Raw genomic sequence first — 24,293 nt, 5'->3', positions numbered from 1 at the left:
CATCTACTCTATTTCGCAGAGGAAATGTAAGTCTTATACGACTCGGATGTCTTGTAGTCTATCCAAGGCCACCACATAGCAGTAAATTCCGGGCGCGTGTCCCCGGCGCTCATTAATACATCTTCCATATTCATGTAATAATCTAGTCTGGAGAACCAGGTATGCCTTGTGGGAGGACTGACAGATTTCCACATTGTGGGGATCACTGCTCGTGCGGCATTGCCCAGGTGTCGTAATAACGATGATTTGTAGGCAGAGATTGGGGTAGTGGAATGATTTAATAACCAAAAGGCCGGGTCAGATGGGACGGAGGTATGTAAAATAGCACCGGAGGTAGAAATTACGTCATCCCAGTAATTTTTAATAAGGGGGCAAGTCCACCAGATGTGTAGTAGAGAACCTAGGTCCCCATGACATCTCCAACAAGTAGGTGAGATGGATGGGGAGATGACGTGTAAAAGAGTGGGGTGTCTGTACCATCTCATCAGGATCTTATATTGCGTTTCTCTAACCTGGACACAGATGGAGCTCTTATGGGTTTTAAGAAAGATATAGTCCCATTCCTTGTCCGAGAGTGAGATGTTTAGATCCCTCTCCCACTTTTGAATAAAATGGGGAGGTGTCAGGGAGTCAGACGCACATAGGAGTTTGTACAGGGTGGAGACAGTGTGTACGGGATTCATAGGGGCCACACACATTTTTTCAAACGCGGTCAGCTCCCTTGATGCCTCACGGTATGCATTATCTGTGTGTAGGAAGTGTCGGACCTGCAAGAATTTCCAGAAGTCTGTCTGTGGGATCTCCCATTTCTCTCGTATCTCCGAGAACTGTTTAACCCCAGATGGGTGGACCAACTGCCCCACTCTAAAGAGTCCCTCTAGCGCCCAATTTTGATAATATCCCAGTGAGAGGCCAGGTGGAAAAGTCGGATTGCTCAGAAAGGAGGTGAGGGGGCCCAAGACAGAAGAGATACACGATCTTCGTCGTGTCCCCTTCCAAAAAGAAAGTGTAGGAGTAATGGTCGGGTGAGGGCGTTGTAGTTTGGGCAAGGTCGGGAGCCACGGGAATATTTCTGGGAACAGTTGTAAGCATAAACCTTCTAAGACCACCCATTGTTTAATCTCCCGGCTCCTGGTCCAATCTAAGACTCTGTTTAAGAGGATTGCTTGGTAATAAATTTTAATATCTGGGAGCATGAACCCACCTTTTTGAGGTGGTCGAGTCAGGATGGATCTACTGATCCTAGGTCTCTTACGACGCCAAATAAATTGCTGGATCAAAGATCTCACAGTCCGGAACCAGGAGTCGGGGATCTGAATTGGTAAGGTCTGAAGGAGATAGAGCAGTTTGGGTAACGTGTTCATCTTTACAACGTTAATTCTACCTAGCCAAGAGAGATTATGATATTGCCATCTGCAATAGTCGTTTCTAATGGCTTGGAGAATGGGGTGGAAGTTCAAGGACAATAGACGTGAGGGGTCGCTAGATAGCTGAACTCCCAGGTAAGTGATGTGGGAGTCTCTCCATTGAAAGGGAAATGTGGCTTTCAAGCCGGTTAAGACCGAATGTGGGGTTGAGACATGAAGGGCATAGGATTTGGATGTGTTGATTTTAAAGCCTGATAATGAGCTGAAAATGTCCAACTCGCTCATCAGGTTGGGGAGCGAGAGTGCGGGGTCAGTGACCGTCGTCAGCAGATCATCTGCAAATAGAGCAAGTTTATAATCTATATCTCCTACTTGTAGTCCCTTAATCTTGTCATTAGCCCTAATCGCCCTGGCCAGGGCTTCAATACAAAGGACGAAAATCAGGGGGGACATGGGGCAGCCCTGTCTCGTTCCATTACTGATAAAAAAGTTATCAGAGAGGATCCCGTTAACCCGTACTTTAGCTGATGGTTGTGTATACAAAGATAATATTCTATGGAGGGCTCGTGGGCCCAGCCCAATATGCTCCAGCACCGCTCTCATGAAGTCCCAACTTACTCTGTCGAAGGCCTTTTCGGCATCTGTAGACAACAGTACAGTGGATGTCTTACTGCTAGAGGCCAAATGGATTAGATTGAGGAGTTTAGTCGTATTATCTTTAGCTTCACGACCGGGTACGAAGCCCACTTGGTCGTTATGGACGAGCGACGGGAGAAAGTCATTCAATCTAAGAGCCATTAACTTCGCAAAGAACTTGAGATCTAGATTAAGCAGGGAAATTGGCCTGTAACTGGAGCATACTGAGGGGTCCTTTCCTTGTTTAGGAATCACCGTGATGTGGGCCTCAAGTGATTGTCTAGAGAAGTGGGTTTCGGCGGATATGGAGTTAAAAGCCCGCAGTATTTTGGGAGCAAGAACTTCTTTAAACATCTTATAATAGGTGGCTGTGAAGCCGTCTGGGCCCGGACTTTTACGTAGGGGAGCGGTAGAGATAACATGTTCCACCTCGTTTAAAGTGAAAGGTACTTCTAAAGCTTTCCGGGCAGACTGTGATAGTTGAGGAAATGCCACATCGGCTAGATATTTCCTGGCTGTCAACATATTGGAGAGAGGATCATGGGCCTGGGAAGGGTTACCTAGGTTATATAGAGTATTATAATAGTTTTTAAAGCATGCTGCTATCTCCGGAGATTTAAAGCATGTGGAGCCCGTGTTATTTTTCATTGAAGGAATGAAGGAGGCCAATCTCTGGGATCTAAGTGCTTGGGCCAACAGCCTACCTGGTTTATTCCCCCACTTATAATATTTACTATTACATCTACGTAAGGTGGCTTGGGTTTTGTTATTAAGGGCTGTTCGGAGTTGTGCTCGGGCCGCAGACAACTCCACCAAGTCTGATGGGGTCAGGGAGGATTTGTGGCGGGTTTCTAAGGCATGAATTTTATGTAATAATGTAGTGATCAAGGCCTGACTGTTTTTCTTCACAAATGAGCCTAATTGGATTAGTTTACCCCGTATAACACATTTGTGGGCCTCCCAGATCGTAATTTCAGATACCTCTCCTGTATCGTTGATATCAAAGTAATCGGACAGTGCCTTATCCAATTCTGATTTGCAGTATGTATCATATAAGAGTGATTCATTAAGGCGCCAGGTCCAAGGACCGGGGGTTCGAGAAGGGGCCGATAGGGACAAGGATACTGGGGCATGATCAGACCACGTGATGGAGCCAATAGAGGCTTCTACGATTAGGGGGAGGTGTCTATGGCTTAAGAACATATAGTCAAGGCGTGAGTAAACCTGATGTGGGTGTGAGAAAAAAGAGAAGTCCCTATCAGTGGGATGTGTGACCCGCCAGGAATCAGCCAATTGAAATTCATGGAAGATCTTCCTAACCTGTCTATGTTTGTGTTCAGAGAATCTAGGGGCTGGGGGAGAAGTGTCGATGGAGGGGTCCATGGACCAGTTTAGGTCGCCTCCCAAAACCACTACACCTATCGCAAGGGCTTCAAGCCGGGGAAGGAAGGATCGAAAAAAGGGTACTTGGCCTTGATTTGGCGCGTAAAGGGATATGAGGGTGTATGCCTGGGAAAATATATTGCATTGGACTACCAGTAACCTCCCTGGGACAAGTTTATGGACCGAGACATTAGACACTTGGAGGGCTTTGGAAAAAATTATGGCGACTCCCTTAGATTTACTTTCAGGGTTATTGGAATAAAAAGCCAGAGGATAACTTTGATTTACTAAGGAGGGGCCTCGAGTAGAGATCTTAAAATGTGTCTCCTGAATTAGAGCCACATCCACCCTGTCGGATCGTAGTGTCCGAAGTAAATGGGATCTTTTCTCGGGGGTGTTAAGTCCCTTTGCATTGATCGAGGTGAATTTAATTACACCTGAAATAGACATCACATTGCATCACAGCACAAAGAAGCATAGCACTCGGACAGTTCACCAAAAAAAAAAAAAAAAACAATGAGGAGAAAAAGAGTGAAGAAAAGAGCAGGTTACAAAAAATAGAAACATCATAAACATAGTAACATCCGCAATGGGGGAGCTGGTAGGTATATTAACCAGCATCCCCATGGGGCACAGTGGCCTTATGCGGGATCGGGGTAAGGGAGTCACCCCTACAGGCACTATTTTTAGCATAAACATCGTAATAGTACAATACTAATTTAGTAAAGCTTATAATAACCAATAATATTAATCGGTGGAAACAAGTACTTAACTTCTAATAAAGTCCCGTCGCTGAATTCTAGGACTGAGAATGAGACCGGGGGGGGGGGGGGGAGGAAAAGGGAACACAGCAGAACGAGGTCAAATTGACACTAGGCCGCGTGTAACGTGTCTCACCCGGTACCTCACAGTCAGGATATTCAGTCCTCCCAGAGAAAACAGCAGAGTTCAATCAGCAGAGTAGTGGGAGACAATTTCTTCAGGTGGGGGAGTGATCCTGGCGTGCAGGAAGTGGTTTTGAGGATTTCTTTTGGGAACTGCGGACCACTTGCCATGGCTCTCCCCCTCCTGAAGGCTGTGGTGGGTGTAGATCCGGGAGGGTGAAGTCCCAGTCTGGGACCTTTAAGGGTGGGAGACCGAGACCGGAGCAGAAAGTAGGAAGGTCAGATGTGGTGTGGAGAGAGTGTATCTTGCCTGAGGAAGATACTTGTAGGCTGAAAGGGAAACCCCATCTATATTTCAGCTGTCGCTTGCGGAGTTCATCCGTCAGGGGGCGAAGAATCTTCCTTTGTTGTAGGGTGTGCCAGGAGAGATCTTGAAAGACGGAGATAGGGTCGCCTTTGTAGTCCAAGTCATCAATATGACGCGCTTTATTCATGATTTCTTCCTTCTGGGAATAATAATGCAGGCGACATATGACGTCTCGGGGTCGATCGGAGGAAAGCCCCCTTGGTTTTAGAGCGTGGTGGGCTCTATCAAATGTTATGACGGCAGCTGGGTCTTTGCCCAGAATTGTGTTGAAGATTATCGTCAAGGCATCCACTATGCCCGCCTGGGGGACCTCCTCCGGAACACCTCTCACCCGGAAATTGTTCCTCCTCCCTCTGTTATCTAAATCCAATACACGGGACCGTAGCGATCTGATCTCTTCGGACTGGGATTTGATAACGTCTGTTAAGGACCCCAGAAAGTTATCAGTGGAGTCTCGGTGCTCTTCCAGTGTGTTTACGCTTTCAGAGAGCTGTGAGATATCTTGTTTGATTGATGCCAGCTCCCTTCGCATGGTGTCTTGGATATCCTGCTTAGTTGGGAGTGTTTTCATGAATTGCAGGATATCTTGAAGAGCGGTATCACTGTGAGTGTGTGAAATAGGTTGCTCCATCATTGACGGGGAAGCAGAGGAAGCAGAATGACAGGAAGACGGGCTGGAGGGAGAGAGGTTTCCGGATAGCCTTGCGGGAGTAGGTTGTAGGAACGATCTCATTCCCGGTTGGGTCGCGGTCTCCTTAGGTTGTGCGGTATTACATTTTTTTTTCCCGGATCTAACCATGCTTAAAAATGAGTAGATGAATACTTGATTGCAAGAGATATCATAAGTGTAGACTTGGCATTGCTTGGTGCGCTATGAAGTGCCTATAGCATGGTGACTCCCAATGGAATGGCACTAGCACGCCATTAATCGGTGATCGTTATTAGAATAACAGGCACATAGAGAGCATCAGATCTCGCTTCTTCGGTAATGTGGAAGTAGATATGAGGTGCCCGCATTGCCGGCTCCCAGGGAGCGACCCACTTCCTTTGCAGATTCTATCAGGGAAGTATAAAGGGACCTGAGTGACACATGTATAACTATGTATATGGATAGGCCACTAGAGGGAGCTCCAGCTCAAGACATAAATTACAAAGGGCACTGCCACTGGAGATTAGGAGTTAATCCCACTGGTCCAAGTAGGTATAATATCAGAACTGTAAATCATAAAGGGTCCTCTATGGGACTCAGCAGACACAGTGGGATATGATGAGATAAATGGTGCAGGGTCTCCAAGGGGTGTATTCACATCGATGAGCTGTGTGTTATTGGGTTATATAATATTAAATAATGAATACTCCCATACATTGAGTGCTGATAGAAGCTGTTATTAGGCCTGCCACAGGTGGAGAGGGGCCCTCCGGACGTGGAAGGTGGTTGAGGGTGCGTGCTTGGGGCCCGCCGTGTCTCGTTCCGGTCCCGGAACTCACGGCCGGGCCTCTTCCAAACTTCAGTCCCCGGCCCACGGATGCGGGGAGTGGAGGCCTCGGATGTCGGGCCCAAGCTGGGCGCCTTTCTGGCTGAGCGACAGGGGGCGGGAGAGGTGCAGTGGATGCCGCCGGGCCGCCGGGTGGCGAGGGACTGGCAGGCTAATAAAAACCTACCTGCCGTCGCCTCCGTCTGGTCCGCGGGTGTTCCGGACCTCCGTCACCGCCGCCGCGCCTCGGGAGCGAGGGTTCAAGGGGCTTACGTCTCCACGGCCCGCGGTCTCCCTCCTCACCTGTCGCTGCCTCTCGATGTAGGCAGGTGTAGGCTCCGTCTCCGGGCCCCTGAGCAGGGGTGCAGCACTCGGCCGAGTGTCGGAACGGATCCGGGGGGAGTGAATCTCTATTTCAGTCCCCGGCTTCACAGGGACACCTCAGACCCTGCTTTCAAGATGGCCGCCGGGCTCCCGTCAGCTCCGTCCCGCGCGACGCTTCTCCGGGTCCCCGCCGGGAGTGTTATAATTACAGCAGGCAGCGGGGAGGTACGCTTAGTCGCGGTCAGCGGCTAGCGGCAGCAGGAGGCCCAGAGCTCCGGAGGAGGTTCGCGGCCCGAGCAACGGGTCCCGGAACCATCTCCGGCTTGAGGTCAAAATCGAGGCCCCGGCTTCCGTGATCCCCGTAGGCCGCAACCCGCGGGAGCAGTTAAAACTGCTCCCCGATTCCGCGGTGCCTCGGGGGACTCAGCAGGGGGTACAAGAAGGGCAGAGAAGGTGTTGGGGCAGGCAGGAGGTTTTAGGTAAGTGCACTTTGAGTGTTTTTTTGCTGTGGGTCCCGGGAGCTCCACTAATACACAGCTGCCTCCTTCAGCAGCCAGACCACGCCCCTGTGCTGATTATTTATATGATTTGATATATGACACTTGTATATCTGTGTGTGACTGAGTCTCTGACTCTGCATACAAAATGCTACACTGAATCAACTGCAGCATTTTTCCAATACAAGTTCTGTTCTGCTCTGTTTACAGACTCCGTCTTGCTGGAGAAAGTGCTATATAAATAAAATTATTATTATATACAAGTGTCATATCAAATGAATCTGCACAGTGTGATGGTGCGTTGCTACTAAGATGCATTTTTGGCAAAAAAGACTCTCTATGCTAGTGGAGTCTCATAGGACCTGGCGGCTTACTCGCGCCAGGCATCTCACGCTGCATGGCGTATTGAGGCTAGATGTATGAGGACACATATCCATATTATTTTTTATCTTGTGCATCAGTATATCATGGTTATATTTCTGAAATACTAGCACAAAGAAGCAAATGACAATTGAAATAAAACATGTAATTAACCATTTTGGGTAGCAGTTGATTTATCGACGGACACAATGCCAACGGCCATAATCCCAACAGTCAAAATACTGACACGGTCAAAATACGACATTCATTATGTTGACATGTTCAAAGTGCAGACATAGAATACCAGCATTTGGAATGCCGATATGTCAAAATGCCAATATGCATTTTAAACCACTTGTCTGGCATGGCTGTATCAGATGCGACCACACCAGGCAGTGCTTTATCTGACCTGGTCGCGGAGGATAGACAGTGTTAGCAGCAGCAGGGAAGGGAAACTCCTCTCTGCTGCTGCTGTCAGAGGGACCGGAAGGTCCCTCTGCCTCCCTGCACCGTCCCCTCGGTGTTGCCTTGCTGGCGATCACTGCTGACAGGTCAGCACGGCAGGACCCCCTCATCCAGTGACTGCATACAATGCCAGCCGCTGGGAAAGTGCAAAACAGCCCCCCCTCCCCCTGATCGCAGACCTCTGCAATTTCGTAGCGGTTTTTTTTTTTGGGGGGGGGGGGGGGGGGGAATCGTCAGTTAAGTGATTAAGGAATTGTTGCCTCAAAACAGACTTGTTCATACTATACCATAGCAGTGGACCTGGAGGGGGAATATAATAGTGTGCCGAGCGCAGCGAGCCATGCGAGGTGACACGGTACACTTAGACTGTGTCCTTGTCGACCTATGTCTACGTTGGCACAAAACCCAGAAAAACTCATGTCTGTGTATTGACATGTCGGCATTTCAAGCGGCGGTTTTCTGACTGTTGGCATTTTGAATATGTCTGCATAATGAATGTCGGCATTTTGCCCGTTTTTGTATTTTGACTGCAGTCCAATGGCTATCAGGATTATGATTGTCTGCATTGTGTCCATCGGTAAATCATACTGAACCCACTATTTTACTTGGGTTCAATAAATAAGGTTAACATACAACCATTGTACAAATCGGAACATTGTATTATTCTGTTTTATAGGCCCTACACACCTAAAGATTTAACTGAACGATATGAACGTTCTCGTTCATTAATGAACGAGAACTCGTGCATATTGTTCAGTGTGTAGGCACCAACGATGAACGATGCGCGGCCCCGCGCTCATTCATCGCTGGTGCCGGGTCGCTTATACATACATGCATGCCAATATGGACAATCTCGTCCATATTAGCATGCACTGCTATGGGGTCGGGTGACAGGGGAGTGAAGAAACTTCACTCCAGCCCCCCCGTCGCCAGGTCACCTATCGGCCTTATCGGCAGTCGGGCAGCTCTGCAGCCAATCGCCTAATGTGTAGGGCCATTACTTGTATCATGTTGCATGTATAAACTTCCTCTCCCCTTAATGTGGAATACTTTAACGAGCAGTAATTCACATCACACTTTATTAGCTTAAGAGTCACAGAAGCTTTACAATGTACATGAAGTACTGTTATTATTTTATGCTGATCTTCCCCTATATATCTATCCGCCTTATACTACTGACAACTGCCTGCATCTAGTGGTACAACATCATGCCCACCAGTTTGCATTTGAACAAACATTTCCATGTTTACATATTGCGTTGGATTTATATTTTAGTTAAGAAATGCTCCAAGAAACCTCTTTATGCAAAGCATTTACTACTCTATATCAGACAGCAAGTGATGATCTCCTACAACTATGACAAGGGTAGTCTCTGTGGTGTGTCTTGCCAGCAAGATGTCACCTGCCTGGCATTAGAGGACTGGTTCTTCTGCTTCTGGCCATCCTTGTTGTAGGTTTCTATTTTGTAAGTTCAGATTTGATGTTACTATGGGCCTGATTCCGGTCCCAACGTAGCTGCGGCTCATGCCGCAAAGTACCGATGCTCGTCACTTTGTGCATGTGCCGGACCTGGACTGCGACATCGGATGCAGATTGGCAACGCTGTCAGTTATTGACAGTCTGCAACCATTGGGGCAGGGAAGGGGAGGCGACGGTCTAAGCTTCCCAAAACGTAGGTGTGTTGCCACCATTTTGGTGTAGTGACTAGGCCAGGATCTCTGGATGGGTCACGCAGCCGGCCAGTGTTGTCACTGGTCCTCCGATGCTGGGTTTTAGGATGCAGCATGTATCAGTAACGCATGCAGGGGGGGTGACGCCACCTGCTGCATTACCATAATGGTGCTGTCGCTGCTGCTGCTTCTTGTAGCAGCAGTGTTGGCACCTCCAACCATATCTGAATCAGGCCCCATGTATGATCTCAGCCAACCGCCTCTTACTAAAATTTTGTGGGATGTAAGCGCTATGGCGGTTTGAAGTAATGTGAAGTATTGCGTGACTTTGATTTGCAAACCTCATGAAATCGGCAAGCAGTAGTTTTGCTAATCTGATACTCCTTCCCAGCCATTTTAAGATTAATTATATTGATGTTTCTAAGTTTTCACAAAGTATTGCCATGAAGGTCTGTTTGTACAGAAGTACAAACCTGAATGAAAGAGTTCACTGATACCTCTTAAAAATGATGGAGAAATTTCACTAGGATAATGGAGTGGACCCGATCATACGACACTAAACACTGGGTACTTATAGAGAGTACAGCCTTATCCTCACCCATAGCTCATTACCCCTAGCGTTCAAAGCTCCCTATTATTACACATCCCTACACTGCTATTCTGGAATAGGCTTAGGGTTCTCCCGTATGTCTCCTCCAAACTTTCTCCCCTGACCCCACTATTTAATAACTCAGACCTTCTTCCGGGGGTCTCCGGCCGGGGGTTCGATTCATGGAGGTCGATGGGGGTGGCACGTGTTGGCCAGCTAGTGGAAAATGGAGAAATAATTTGCTTCCCTACCTTTTGGTTGAAATGGAGCCTCCCACCATCGGAGATATGGAAGTACCTCCAGCTGAAGCACTTTGTATTTTGGAGTAATGTCCGCCCTAGTATTACTAGACCTTTGACAATTTTTGAGAGCATGTGCTTGGATTCTTCCCGTCCGGCATATTTTCTCTCAAAATGCTATAGATTCCTGATTAAATAGAAGTTCCCGGATCTCCCTAAATACACAAGAGACTGGGGTCATGACCTACAGATAGATTTAACAGAGGAAGACTGGGGAAAAAGTTTTCAGGCCACTTTTGTAAGTTCGATTAGTTATTCATTGGTTGAGACGCAATTCAAGGTTTTATTGCGATGGTATAGATGTCCCCTGACACTTGCTAAAATGTTCCCTGGTGTACAGGATACGTGTTGGCGATGTAATAATGAAACTGGTTCCCCGATGCATATCTGATGGGATTGTAGCTTACTGCGCCCCTTTTGGAATAAAGTTGTTGCAATCTCGAGGTTGATCGTGGGTTCTGACATCCCTTCTGAGCCTGCTTTCTGGCTTCTTAACTTCGTTACGGGTTCCCTGGCTCCATACAAAACGTCTTTATTAAAGTTTCTTAATAGTGCCGCTAAAGCGGTTATCCCTGTTTGCTGGAGGTGCACTGCACCACCTACTGTGAAGGAGTGGTTTGGTAGAATAGATGTGTATACAGTATGTCAATGGAGGAATTATGAGTAACACCAGAAAGCCAACAGAGATTTACGGCTACTTGGTACCCCTGGTTGGACTTCAAGCCCTCACAGACATACCTAAGAAATGTGACCTGATACGAGTCCCATATATTGGGCCCTACATCTAGAATTCGACTGTTTAACGACACAATGAAACAACACTTCTGCTCTTCGGTTCAAATAGACATTGGAAAGACCTCACTACCCTTTCCCCCCCTTCCCTCTCTTTGACGCTCTATTTCTTTATTTTCTGCTTTCTTTTCTGTCCTTTCTTTTATTTGTTTATTTGTTAAGACTTCTGTTGTTTAGACAGGAATTGACATGTGACCACCTGGTTGATTGGATGCTATGGAATATTAATCTAGGTATTGAGCGTCAACCTAAGACTGACGTGTTCCTGACCAACTGTCAATGCTCATTTCTCTTGGATTGTATCCTCCTGCACTACCTGTCTATTTGTCTACGCTGTTAATTATGTTAAATTCAAATAAACTTTTATTGGGGGAAAAAAGATGGTGAAATGTCACGTTCTTAGGAATTTCCCACTATACCTGGTAATTCATAGCTGTTGGTCTGCATCACTGATGGGCAACGTGATACAGATTATGGGCCCTAATGAGTGACACTCTAACCTTCAAATCACTACCTCTATAATAACATCAGCGGGTATTCTATAAAAGTACTAAAAGCTGCAACAAACCAAGCGGACAGTAAAGCAGGAAAGTACTGGGGTCTGAAGGTGCAGGCTTGGAGGGCTGCCTGTTGCCCATCAGTGTTGTTCGTTTTTTTTTTTTTAATCAATAGTTTGTATTTAGTTTAAATGAGTAAGCAATAAGGTTACAGAAATAAGAAAGAGGAGTATCATATAGTAGACATGTATGGGTCTTGACAGACATATAAACACTTAATAAGCATAAACCATACAGTAAGAGTAAATAAATCAAGGTCACCGAAAGCCCTAGTCCGCCGAAGCGTGGGTCTACAGAAGAGTCGCATCATAAACTATCAGAAATCCGTAACCACAGAAATAAAAAAGAACATAACCTGAAACTAAAGCAGGGGCACAGAGCAGAGGGGAAAGAGAGAGGAAAAGTACAGGAAAGGAGGGGGATGCCAGGTGCATACCAACGTGCTCTAAAAGGAAGTTTATATAGTCAGATCAACAAGTGCACTTCCAGAGAATGAAGAACCCTGCTGCTCCATGTATTCACCCCACTTGAACCATTTCTTCTGAGAGCATGAAGCCGTCGTGGAATAAGGACAATCGGATGTTTCATAAAGATCATGTTTATGGTTTTTATTAATAATAGTGTTAAGGGTAGGGATCGAATCTGATTTCCACATTTGGACGATGGCAGCTTTTGCGGTGATTAAAACATTGCCTAGTAAATAGGCATCGCCATCCGTTAATAAACTTGGGTGGTAGTGAAATAGGGCAATTACCGGGTCAGCAGGGATCTCTCCTCCCAATACATCCTTAATTAGTGCAAATACTCTTAGCCACAGGGGTTGCACCTTTGGACTGGTCCAGAAAATATGAAATATGGAGCCAATAAACCCACATTTCCTCCAGCAATATTTTGAAGTGTCGGGCCAGATCTTATGTTTGTCTTTCCGGGGTAAAATAGCCCTGTGGCTCAATTTATAATACATCTCTGAGTGATTTATACACCTAGAAATTTTAAAACATAACCCAGAGATATGGTTCCAATCTGCTACAGAGAGAGGCCTAGCTAGATCCATTTCCCACTTAATCTGAGCAGGTAGTTTTACCTTTTTTAGATTCCCTGAGTAAAAATGAGTACCACCAAGAGATTCCGCCTTTACTGCTTAATAACTGAGGACGGGAGAGTAATACCTTCAGAATAGATGGGGAAACTACTTTAAGTTCAGCTTGGCTGCGTAACCAATGGCGACCTGTAAATATTTCCAAAAATCTTGCTTTGGAATATCATGTGTCGGTTGCATTTTACTGAAGGAACTCAGACCCCCTGAATCACAAATGTCCCTTAGTTTTACAAATCCACTAGTCACCCAAGACTGAAGACATAAATTGGGAATGAGAGAGGCAATAACTGACAATGCCAATTCAGGCGCAGGCAAGGCGAGCCCTCACATGAGGAGACAAATTTGTGCCATACATGCAAAGTCGCCCGGACTGCCTTGCCCGAGACAGAACGCAGTGAGGAGACTCCCGTCTGCAACCACAGTAGTTCCAATAGAGGCATGGGATCTATAAGGGAATGTTCTATTGTCACTCACGGTTTCGGATTCTCTGGTTTAAACCAATCAGTGAGTTGATTAAGGAGACATGCTCTATGATACGTCTCAAAGTCAGGAAAGGCCGCTCCACCTTCCTGTTTAGGTAAAATAAGTATATTTCTGGCAATTTTAGGCCGAGTCCCTTTCCACACATAAGAATTGAGAATTATATTAAATTTGTTACACATGGGTTTACGGAACGACCTAGGGATTGTGTGAAAAAGGTACATGAGTTTGGGTAACAAATTGCTACTCGACCCAACCAGGAGACTTCATGTGAGAACCATTTTTTTGGTCAAGATCTCAAAACCACGTAATAAAGGAATATAGTTACAATCAAAAAGATCACCGTCGTTAGCCAATTGCACTCCTAAATACCTCAAAGACTTAGTCTGCCAAGAATATTTATAATTGCTTTTCAAATCAATAAGGATTTAACTCTGAATATTGAAAGGCAAGGCCTCCGTCTTTGAAGTATTCAACTTATAGTATGAGACTTTAGAATACTCATCTAGTATAGAGTGTAGCTGACGTAAAGATAAAGTAGGCTGTAGAATACACAATAAAATGTCATCGGCAGAGAGACCGATTTTATGAGACAAGTCTCCTATAACAGGACCTAGAACACTTGTGGACGTCCTAATCCTCTCGGCCAAAGGCTCTATAGCTATAGCAGAGATTAGCGTGGAGAGAGGACAACCTTACCTGGTACCGTTGGAAATACCGAACCCAGATGACAAGCAGCCATTTACCAACACTTTAACAGAAGGGCATGAGTACAATGCTAATATCGAGTCTAGCATCCTCTCCCTGATGCCGAAGTGCATCAAAGTGGCTTGCATATATTGCCAATGTAATCTATCTATCAAAAGCTTTCTCGGCATCCAGGGAGAGGAGCAATAAATGAAGCTGTGTGGAGTTGCAGAATTCTGTAATGTTGAGGGCTCTCCGGGTGTTGTCAGGAGCCTGCCTACCCGGGATGAACCCAACTTGGTCAGCGTTAATTAAAGAGGGCAAAATTGGACTTAAACGTTGGGCAATAAGTTTAGCATATAACTTCACATCCGTATTTAAGAGTGCGATGGGTCTATAATTTTGAACTGCTGTTGTGGATTTGCCCGGTTTTGGGATTGTGACGATCTGAGCTTCTAACATCTCTGCCGAGAATGTTTTAGCATCAGAAGCTGCATTGAATACCGATAATGAAACAGGGCCTAGGTCTTTTTTGTAAGTTTTATAAAAGTTAGACGGGAACCCGTCAGGACCCAGGGCTTTGTCTAATGGGAGAGAATCAATCGCCTTGTTAATCTCTGATAAAGACCATGTAGTGTTCCTTCTAGGCTGTCTCAGCAGGGTGCTGCACCCTGCCCATTTTTGAAATGTGAAAAAGCACCCTGGCCTTTTTCAGTGCACCCTGCAGGATCATAAATCACCCCCTTGTATACAGAATGCAACAGTCAGAGTGCATGTTCCAATGTTATTGTCTACTCCCTGCCCATCTCTGAAACTGGAACACAATTTCTATCCTTAGCGAACTGGATGGCAGAGGAGGCACTGTAAATGACGTCACTGCTGTGGCTACCTGCTTAACACAGCACTCTGCACAAAGCGTCACATCAAAAATGTGCCCTTCAAAATAAAAATGTGCCCTCAATGATCAGCACCCTGCCCTTAAAAAATCTTAGAGTGAACACTAAGACCATGGTAGACATAGTGACTGGCAAGTCTCATTATCCAGAGACGGTAATGCGAGATTACTTAAAAAGGCTTCAATAAGCTCAGGGGGAAGGTTGCGGGGTATTGGGATTGTCTTTCAGGTTATATAGTTTTGAATAAAAGTCTGCAAATTCATTAGCAATATCATTGGGGTCTGTTATCTTTGCTCCCTTAACGTTGTAAGGGAGCGTGTCGACCCCTTAGTTTACGGGCCAAGAGGCGTCCCGCCCAATTGCCAAAGGAGTAGAATTTCTGGTTAAGGCGTAGTATGTTACGCTGTACTTCTCTAAGAGAAAACGCGTTAACTGCCTCGCGAGCCTTAAGCAAAAGTTTATAGCAGGTTTTATTGTAAGGGTCTGCCTTATGGGCAGTCTCCAGACTAGCGGTGATCGCCTGTTCGTATTCCTTCCTGTACTCCCTCTTAAGTTTGGCCACCGTCTGAATGGCCGAACCCCTGACTACTGCCTTGAGCGAACAACAATGAGTGAATAGCGATGTATTGTCGGGTCGATTAGTGTCCAAATACTACAATAAGGAATGTTGAATAGCCTGAGTGGCAGACGGCTGTGACAGAATATATTTTCCCAATCTCCAAGGACCCGGGGGAACCTTCCTCTGAGTTAAGTTCCAAGATACAAATATGAAGGAGTGGTTGGACTAAGCCATCAGTAAAATTTCAATTTTATGTATAGATTTGAGACCATCTATCCGACAACACATAGTCAAATCTGGAGTACGATCGGTGAACGGGTGAGTAGTAGGAATAGTCTCTAACACTCGGGTGTTTGGCCCTCCAAGCGTCAAATAGGTAATATTCAGCCAAAAGTTGTCAGAAACTCGAGGAGACGTTAGGGGGGACACTCTGATTGGATGCAAATAATTTAGATTTGTCAACTATTGGGTCTAGGACCATATTGAAGTCACCCAAAATCATAAGAGCACTCTTAACATGTTTTTGAAGGCTACAAAAATGAAGTTGCTTCATAGCAGGAAACCAAAGTAACATCGACATTATCCAATTTACCAATAAGAATCAAAAACCGTATGTCTGGGTCAGAATACATGGAATCTAATACAAAGGGGCAACTGTGAGAAAATAAGATTGCCACACCAGCCTTTTTTAAAGGGTTATTGGCCGTGTAACAATGTGGGTATCTACTGTCAAAAAATTTAGGAGGGGACGAATGTTGAAAATGAGTTTCCTGGACTGCTACTATTGCAGCTCTCATTTTATGAAAGTAATTCAGGGCTAATTCACGTTTATGTGGGGAGTTAAATCCTTTAGCATTGAAGGAAATTATGTTAACCATAATGGAAGGAAATAAAGATAATGCAATGTATAAACATATAGATACCACAGAAAAGGTAGCAAGCACCTGGCAGAGGGCAGGGGAGGGAGAATAGCAAAGAGAACATAGGTGGCGGAGAGTGAGAAACATGAAAAAAGAAAGCAACAATAAAAGCAAAATAACCAAAATGACCCCGAAAGGGATCACAGTAAGGTGGCATAACATGCACACCTTAAACCGAAACCTAGGGAGGTGGTGGCCCAACTCCCAGCACCAATCAATACAGTGAGGTAAAGAAAACAGTAAATATGACAACGTCACATATATCGACATAACCAGGTAAAATGTAATGCATTAAAGCAATCTGCCATACTGCTACAGAAATATAGCCTGGTTGGTAGCATAAAACAAAGCGACAGAACCAGGTAAAAAATATCATAATAATATTAATACTAATACAGACTACCAAATTTCTACGGAAATACCTGGGAACCTAGATGGTAGCATAAGCAATAACAAACATGAACAGAAACAGTAGAAGTTAAAATGCAAACTACCACATATGACTTCCCCGTCAGGGACAAGTCCTGCTGGAGTCCCCGATCAGTTGAAAAGGATGCTGATGAACTCAATGTTCTATTTAGAGAGAAGTTTCATTCCTTCGTCGACATTCTAGATGGAAATAGTGGAGCCATCATGGGAAACGAGAAGACGAGTGGGGAAGCCCCATCTGTACAGGATGTTCGCTTTTCTAAAAGCAGTAGTGAGTGGTTGAAATAAGCGGCGTTTAAGCAAGGTAGCAGCAGATAGATCACCAAACAACTGTAGAGCACCCAAAGTCTCCGCAGAATCAGACGAGAGTCTGGCAGCTTTCAACAAGGCTTCTTTGATATGAAAATAGTGGATTCACATAAGAACATCCCTAGGTGCTCCCTCTGGAGCACTCCTTGCCTTGGGAAGACGGTGAATCCAGTCTATTAAGAGATCTAAAGAGAAGGCAGAGGGTAGGAGTTTTTTTTAACAGGACGATGGCGTAGTCAGGAAGGCAGCTATTCGAGACCGTTTCAGGTACCCCTCATAGTTTGAGATTGTTCCGACGAGATCTATCCTCTAAATCTACAATTTTATCTTTAAGCGTATCAATTTCCGCCTCCAAGGTAGTATGGGAGTCAATTAGGTCATTGTGGGATCCAGCAAACTCTCCCATTTTGGTCTCCAAGTGCTCGGTACGGTCACCTAAATCCTCAATAGATTGCTGGCAGGCTTGAAGTGTGACATGGAACTGCGCTGCAATCTCTTCCTTGATATGAGTGAATAGGTATTTCATAACTCCCACAGTTAAAGGGTCGCCATCACCGACTGGCGCCGCGGAAACTGCAGTGTCCCGTAAAGAACTCTATTCTAGGGCAGAAGCAGACGGTATTGGCCATACCAGGGGAGATTTACCACTGCCACCTGCCGATTTCTGTTGTGGTGAGGGTTTGAAGAATGTCACTTGCAAGGCAACTTTGGAAACTTTAATTTTTTTTGGAGGCATACTGAAATCTCAACGTAGAGGCACAATTTAAAATCGACTCAAATGCAACAACAAGGGAGGGACCACTGGTGAAGAAGTGCCAAATTACCAGAACCTTGATGAAGGAAGTGCTGGAAGGTATCCTGGCCTCTAATCAATAGGACTGCAGCCCATCACAAAGCACATAACGAAAAAAAATAAAAAAAAATAAATATAAATATATATATATATATTTATATTTATATTTATATATTTTTTATTTTATTTTTTTTTTAAATGTCAGATTGTCATACCAGTAATGAAGTAAGTGCTGGATGGTATTCTGGCATCTAATCAATAGGACTGCAGCACATCTCAGAGCTCACAACTACAGTATCCACAGGGAGTGAATAGCTCGATAATAACAGATGGGAAAATTGTAAACAGCAGGGAAAGTCTAGCCACTAAACATGGCAGTACAATAAACCCACCTAGATGCTATGTGGAATATGGGTATTGGAGGTCAGCTGCAGAGTCAGGATAAGACACTATCTGTGTAAACCACAGATGGCAATCAGCCCAGGGACCCAAGATGGCCGGCTGCTATTATATGCTGTGCACCAGCAAACATTTAGGAGGCACTTACTCAGCCGTCATGGGGTGTTTTGAGGTGAGTTCTGTGGTTCACGGCCTCTGGGGGACACCAGGGATATCTTAGGAGGTAGCTGCAGCACTCAGGTGAAGTCGGGCGGCGCTTGTAGGGTAAGCGCCCAGTTCCGGAAGTCCGGCCCGGGTATATATCAGAATTTAGTCCCCGGCTCTCAGGCAGTGCGGAAGCCGCAATCTGCGGGAGCGTCCAAGGTAGCTCCCAGATACTGTGGGCCCCGCGAGCAGTTCCTGAAACTGAGCTGCGGCTACAGGGAGGTGTTATGGCGTGCTGTGAGCGGCGGTTGGCGGGTTAGAGAGGCTCCAGGTGCCGGTGATTGCGGAGCCCTGCACATACACGTCCTCTCAGAACAGCGGTCAGGCCATGCCCCCTGCCCATCACTGATCTACATATTCCAGATTCCTATGTCCCCAGCCCCCCCCCCCCCCCCCCTTTTTTTAATTCTGGCTATTTTAAAGCTAAATGCACTATAACATTGAGTGAAACATGTTGATAATTCATGTTTAATGTATGTTTTCTGAATGGATCAAATTGTGCTTTCATGTTTAGCGCTTACTTAATGCGTATAGTTTCATAGATATGCCAAAGACACACTGGGCTTTATTTATGAAGAAAGCCTCCGCTTCTTGGCGTGTTGGAGGTGAAAATTTTAAATGACACAGTCGGTGGAGCCTGGCATTCTTTACACTGACTGCGAGTGCTGTTTTTTTCCATCTCCTCCACCTCAAAGTTGTCTTTGACAAACCGTGTCAACAGTAAACACACCTCTTAGTACCCATTACCGAGAGGTTGCTGCGGGTGACAGGGTGAAGGCTTTGCCATAGAGTACATGAAAATGAATCCCAAGTTTCCTATTAACAAAGTCATTAGTTTTGTTCGAATCATTCTGAAAGTGATTGGTCTTTGTTTAAGATCCAGTGTTCCTATGGCCTGAACAATTTAAGCCTGTATCTTGCGGCAATTAGAAGTTTGTACATGTGCCGTGGGTCTGTATCTGGAGCACTGTCAGATCTCCAAATGCATCATAAGAAGAGTCTTTGTTCCTACTGACTTCTTTTATCTGTGGTTTTGTGGTTTTGGACAGCACCTCTGCTTCATTAAAGCAGGTTGTTATTTTTTCATGTTTGGCACTAGGTCCTGGTGTTTGAGTGCAATGAGAGTTGGCATACAGAAGTGGATGGTTAGAGGCACTGATGACTGGAGACGTGCAGTTAAAGTGGAATAGGGATCCAACTCTCTCTTATGGCATATTAATATGCTATATGGATATTCTTCTATTAGCTGTAAATCTCTATTGATTCTCTTATCAGCTTATTTTGCACATAGTGCACTGAGTGTAGCACGGGCAAAACACCTTTCTACATTACATATCTCTATATATAATAAAGTTTTTAAGTTTTGTTTGTTCATTCAAGCATCATGCAAAAACTACTGGGTGAATTTGTGTTTTCACCATTGGATAGCTTAATGACCTAGAAAGAAGCAGAGGTATATATGGTTTTGATGTGACATTAGGTAGACGAGCAATAAAGGAAACACAAGATGCTTCACATGTGCACAAAGCCGCGGGAAACGCTAGTATGTAATAAAGGTTTACTAGATGGCAGTGTTAATTTACAGTGGTCACAGATAAGATGGCTGACGTTTTTTGTGATGTAGGAGACCACATACTGTAGGACTGTGCAGTATTTGGCGATTGTATTACGTAGTGATGTACACATCATGACTACACATCGGCAGGTGTTGAATACGGCCACTGAGTTAACCTGCCTCTGTTTTACCTTGACCGTAAACGGGATGCAATCATAATGTTGACACCACGTTGTCGACTGTTATGTTGACAGGGTTTATACTCAGAATGTCGACATGTACACTATCCCGGTATCTGAACTGTTTACATGTGAAATCATAACAGTCAAGAATGTCGACGTTCGGGTTAGGCTGCGCTGTGGGAGGGTTTGGTTTAGGCACTTGGGGGAGGGGGGGTATTATGGTTAAGCTCTAGGAGTAGGTATTAGAGATAGGGATAGGAGAAGACTACTTACAGGATCCGTTGCTCCATTACAAATCTGCACCAGAAGGGTTCAACATGTGACCGCAGCATGGAGGTGCAGTGAGGACAATGGCTGAGGAGGCACTGGCTAGTATCAGTGCCAGATTTACACACTTATACACATACACACACACACACACACACACACACTTTCGTGGTGAGGTTTGACTGTAAAAATGATTAGAATAATACAAAGATTATATTTTTAAGTTATAAACCTCTTCTTTGTCTTATTCTAATCATTTTTATAGTCAAAACTCTGGAGTATGAGGTGCTGCCTACCCTGACCACACATCACTGGACAACTTTTGCATCTGATGCTTGCAGAGTTGCATGGGATGTGGCTGCTCACTGGCACACGGCGTGGTGTATTGGGGCTAGGGGTATTAGGACACATCTGTAAGTCTGATAAATAACTTACTGAACACAAATGAATATGGTTGGTTTATTGAAGGCCAGCAGTGGAGCCATTGTGAATGGTTGAAAGAAGATTCATGTTTTTTACCCAAGTCCAAGGCTCTATTTTGTGAGTAGAAGTCTGACAGGGTGACTTGGTTAGATAGTTTCTATCTGGATATGCGTCTCTCTAGTGGTAGGGGGTTCATATCCAGTCCCCCTACCCCTGCATACACCTGGCTCTACCAACACCTCATCTGTATGCTGGTAGTGAAGTTCCATGAGTTATGGCTGCTTCTTTTTAAACTATGTTCAGCTGCAGGTACTGTTAGATACTTTACTGTAGAGAGTGTATCTAATCACAAATCGGATGGGAACTTTTAATTCAAGCTTTTGGGTCTAATGGATTTTGTAAAGGACGTTTTAACAGCCATGGAAATAGATTTCCTGTAATCCTTTTTACCCTTCTGATTTAAGTTTAACTAAATAAGACGTTGCTGGAGTTGCTTGGTGTCTTTTTTTCTTTTTCTTTTTCTTTTCTTGTGTGTACTTTTTGACTTTCCAGAACATTATAACAATATTATGTTGTCATTAGTGGTCTTTAAATTATTGTTATTTTCTGGGGATTATTATCCATGCACCCTAAGAACTAGTGAACCCGAAGAGCCCGTTACATGCTCCAAATTTTACGCACCCCTTGATACAACCCGTATTTCCCATTTTAATTGCTATGGGTCACTGCCAACAGCTCTTCCTGCACTAGATCATGCTTTTCCTTTTTATGGTGGAGTGAGCATGAAGGAAGCTAAATCAAAGAATTGCAAATTATTCCTGACCATGCACACTCATCAGGATTCATCAGAGCTCTCCTGTTAAATTGATTTGACACAGTACAAGTGCAACAGTTACTCAGCTGCCGAGTCTCCCACAATGGGCACTTTGTGTTCTCAGAGAACATCCTCCTTTTCTACTCTTAATGATGTCCCATAGAGCTGAGATAGTGCCCTGAATTCCCCAGCACTATGCTGTTACATTGCAAATATTGGATGAAATAAATTAGTACCTTTCGAAAGTATAATATCCAGTACATGGATATGCTGATGTGTTCTACATAATTCATAGCACTTCCTCCTCTGTCTACTCACATAGTTGCCAATACTTGAATATAATTTTCAGGGAACTTTTACTTCTGGGCAAGTATAGTGAATTGCATTCTGCGCATGCGCATACAAATCCTGCGACATGAAACGATTTTATTATTTTATTTTTACATTTGTAAAATATGGTTTTATTTTTTACTTCGAACATTGGAACATTGCGACCATCCTCATCAGAGTATCGGGAACGTTGCGGCTTTGATTTTCCCAGCAGCTGCTAATCTAATTGACAGGTACACACTGGAAGGGGGGGGGAGGGGTTAACTGCTGTGCCAACTGATCAGCAGTGATTGGCAGTATGGTAGACACTGGGGAAGAGTGCAGGGATGCAGAGTGGCCAGGAGGTGTCTCTATGATTGGCAGCTGCTAGAAGATTAACTTCTTGCAGCCACCCACTCTGCATTTTTCAGTGGTTGCATTATTTGTGACCAGGTCAGATAACAAACAGCTTGGTGTGATTGCAAACCATTCGACCACGTCAAGCAAGTGGTTAAGGAGGCAGTGATGGACTACAACTCATGTGGTAGTTGTCTGATAAATGTCGCTGTGCTGGGGTTTTTTTCAATGTGCATTGTACAAAATGTGAGGAATGTAAATATTATAGACTGTACTTTTTCAGAAATGATTAGTGACCATTTCCTGAAAGTTTAAAGCCTCTTCATCTTCCTGCAATCTCCAGTTTGCTGCATGCAATTTAAGTAAACTCACCATAAAAGTGTTTCCCTAGTTGCCAGGACAACGTGTTGCAGAAAATCTGCCAGTTTCAAGCAAGTTCTGCTACCTATGTCCCAATCTCTGTAATAATAAACCACTTTATGATCATTCCGGAGATACTGCAGACTTTCAATCCTATTAATGTGACAGAATAATGGTTATATATTTTTTTTTTTATTCTCTCTTACTGAATTATTGCAAATGGTTGTCCTTGGAAATCTGTTAAACATTAGGCCGGACATAGTGAGGGGGATATACTTCCATTAACAAATTGAAGCAGGCGGGATATTTGTAACAAAAGAATGATTTCTAAATTGCTTATGAAACAACTATTCAACATTTGTGCAAAGTGAGCATTGGCTTTTAAGCATTGCATTTCATTTTGTATCTTTCTTTAGTTGTAAAGCACAAAGTGAATTCAGATACAGTAAAGAGAGAGTTGTGTATGTAGGTCAGGCAGTTTGTGGTGATAGGTTAACGTGCGTAGAGCTGTAATATGCTGATGTGGTTATTTTACAGTTCCAGTGCTAAGAGAAGGTCAGGTCCTCAAACAACCAAATACAGTAGCATATTTGAGGTTATCCAAGGGAAGTGAAAAAGAAGTAATCTGGCTATCAACTGGCCAGCAATCGCAGCTCTCATTCAGCAGCAGTTTTTTTTTGTCTTGATGTACTAAACTTTTGCTTTGGAAACATTGTTTTATAAACTTCCTGAACCAGATAAATTGTGATGCCTATAGCACAGCATTTTGTTCACATAATGGTGTTGCAGTCTAGCTTCTAAAATACTGGAACACTACCCGAATATAATGCAGATCTTTAAGTGCTCATTTCATTGATAGACTGGTAGAACATTTTGGTTCAGTTGCTTATCGTTTCCCAGAACCCTTTGCATCCATGCATTGCTCGAGTTGAGCTTTTGTGAAAGGTAGTACTTTTTGAATACTGTTGCGTGCGGCAATTACTTAGCCGTGGAACAGTCACACTTTATGGGATCATTGCACATAATAATTAATCTGTCCAATTAACTTCTCTGCATGTGGAATGCTAGGCATACAAACCCTAGGGAGATTTATTTTCTGTGTACACTGAGAACTAGACATGATGCTGCCATTTCCTCCTTTGCTGCTAGTGACTGCTTCATTTATGACTTGTTCCTTGCCAAAGACAAGATAAATAAACCCTTAGGCATGAACACTGAATATTAAATGTTGTACATATTAGTTAACAGTGTGGCTGACACTTGACATTGGCAGCATATACTATTTTGGAAAGAAAAGAAGTTTAAAAAACATATATTAAAAAAACCAAAAACAACTGTGTAGTCCAGAAAAGTAAACAAAGAAGAAATTGAAATATATTTGATATTCAGAAGAAACTCCTCAAAACAAATAAAATTGAAAAAAAATCAGTTTTTTTTTTAATTTGCTGTTGTATTTTTTGTTTTGCTCTTTATGTATTTATTTACAAATGTATATTTTGAATTCTATCAAATGTAAAGACTATACTAATCATAAATTATTATCATTATTATTGGCAGATGATCGGACACTATATTTTGTTAGCCAT

At 44.2% G+C, this 24,293-nt stretch overlaps 1 protein-coding gene across 4 annotated transcripts in view; it reads left to right on the top strand.

Moving 5' to 3' along the window:
* LRP1 (LDL receptor related protein 1) overlaps positions 1 to 24,293 on the top strand; it is a 486,645-nt gene that overhangs the window by 129,840 nt on the left and 332,512 nt on the right. The window lies entirely within an intron of this gene.

This window comes from Pseudophryne corroboree, chromosome 2, assembly GCF_028390025.1.
Source record: "Pseudophryne corroboree isolate aPseCor3 chromosome 2, aPseCor3.hap2, whole genome shotgun sequence".
NCBI classification, from domain to species: Eukaryota; Metazoa; Chordata; class Amphibia; order Anura; family Myobatrachidae; genus Pseudophryne; species Pseudophryne corroboree.
The sequence above is the reverse complement of the archived record's forward strand: the minus strand, read 5'-3'. Positions and strand labels throughout refer to the sequence as shown.